The sequence below is a fragment of the Anneissia japonica genome, unplaced genomic scaffold (assembly GCF_011630105.1).
Source record: "Anneissia japonica isolate Jap-2015-1 unplaced genomic scaffold, ASM1163010v1 scaffold1889_len2455224_cov183, whole genome shotgun sequence".
NCBI classification, from domain to species: domain Eukaryota; kingdom Metazoa; phylum Echinodermata; class Crinoidea; order Comatulida; family Comatulidae; genus Anneissia; species Anneissia japonica.
This window is the reverse complement of record NW_022752980.1, coordinates 2,148,050-2,150,318: the sequence shown is the minus strand read 5'-3', so window position 1 is coordinate 2,150,318 and position 2,269 is coordinate 2,148,050.

Here is a 2,269-nt window from a genome sequence, read left to right as displayed (position 1 = left end):
ATTAGAAGAAATTAGTTTTATTAAAATTATAAAACAATCATGCAGTAACTTAAGTCATTAGAGAGCTTTCGTTATCGCGTTTGAGATTCAATTCACCAAAAGCTTTGGCGGCGCGTGTGGTTTTGTGCGTTCATTGTCACAATGTTGATTATCCATGAAGCTATCCAAAAATAAAAACAAATTGAATTAAATATTTTGATAAATAATTTTCTCATTATAAATAAAGACAACGAAATTCCTAAAATATATATATATATATATATATATATATTAAATACCAAAAAGTCAAAAGAAAAGAAGTTTGTTATTTTTAATGTAGGCCTATTTAATCTTGAATGTTCTAATGTTTCTTAATTCATTTTTTAAAAAATATTTTAAATACAAAAAAATTTGTTTCTGTATTAGTTTCAACAAAGAAGTTTCTGTAATATGGAAGAACTTTTTTGTTGTTCTTGTTTTCAAAATATCTATCTACTTTTAAATTTTGATTTTTAATTGTGTATAGAAGATGAATATGCATGTTTTTTTTGTACGCAAGATTGTCTTTTAGTCGGGTTAACTCACTGAAATCTAAAAAATAAAAAGAATCTGCTATCAAAAAACTCCAAATAATTATTAAGTTAGTTCTGGCTATCTGCAAAAGCCTGGGAAGATTTTTAAATTTAGTAGACTCAAAATCGAGGTGTTTGAGGCTTTACTTTACAGAATATAGCACTATTACGGTAGCTACTTGCCACCTGCTAATTTTCCCCACTGATTTTTTTTTCTACCTGGACAGTTATTCCCGGCCCAGGCTATTCCCCCCACCCCATTTTTTCGATGCATTGTTCCTCTTAGTTTTCCTATTGATTTTTTTTTCCATCAGGTTATTTTTATTATACTTTATAAGAGAGAACATGTTTTTTTTTTTGTGTGTGTTTTCTCTATATCAATTAATTATTATCTAGTCATTGTAAGGTTACACTAAAAAGGTGTGCCGATGATACAAAAGCGTTATTCAATCAATTGACTGATTGACTATTGATGCATTCGCAATACCGCAATAAGTTTAAATCCGGTTTTACATGAGAAATACAGGAAAGAAAACAGGATATCTGTATAACATGTTTCCTCTTTTGGAATTTCGATATCACACCTTTTTCCTAGTCGTTCTATATACCCATATTTCATCCACAAAAACACTATTATTTCTGTACTTCTACAGTACTTCGGAGGTCAATGCCCATTAGTGATTCTCTTCTACGATACGCCTACTACTGAAAGGTCCACTGATTAATCTCAGACAAGAAAGTATAATACATACTCCAAGTATTGAAATACACACCATCGTGTTGGGATTCAATATTTCGACATTAATTATGTCATCATACGCCTACTTTTATTTCAAATTGTGTGTTACGGTTGATGGTAGCAAATACGCCTATATCATTAAATATATTTCATTTATTTAATGGTATTTAATTAGTTTATCAGAAAATTAGGTTAATTTATGTTTTATAAAGTACGCGTATTATATATATATATAGACTTAGTCCCACTAGCATTCAATTAAACACATTAGACACTCTGTTTTGGCTCGACGTCGTAATAATTATGTACGAAAGTGTATTCTTCAGGCCTATCAGTTCATCGATCTATGGAAGAAAGAATCCAAATACTCATTGATGTTGGAATATAGAATACATGCCAAGTTGGATATAGCTAAAGGCTTGAGATTCAACAGGAAATAACCCAATTGGACGTGAGTCGAGGGCCCGTCTAAGGGCCCCGAAAAATGTTGGGCTTAGATGCTCTCTGGGTACTCTGAATATATCTAGTCCTGAAATTAAACCTTAAAAATGAGTAGCTATAACAGGAACGATAGAATTTTCGATGATCTGGGCCTGATAAAATATAGAATTGCGAAGGTTTATATTATTTGATAAAAAGTTTGAGTTTAATCAAATAAAGCTTGAGATTATAGTGGAAAAGCGCAAGATTTTAGAGGAGTGGCTTGAGTTTGAGGTTTGTTCGAAAAACGTGAGGTTCACGCCGGATGCGTGAGACTTGGTATGATATTGGCCTAATAATATATTGACTATATTTTTGATTTATTTTCTTTGGTATAGGCCTAAGAATGAGATAAAATCTAGATGTGTATAAGAGACAGCGTGTGGTCTTGCGCGTTCATTGTCACAATGTTGATTATCCATGAAGCTATCCAAAAATAAAAACAAATTGAATTAAATATTTTGATAAATAATTTTCTCATTATAAATAAAGACAACGA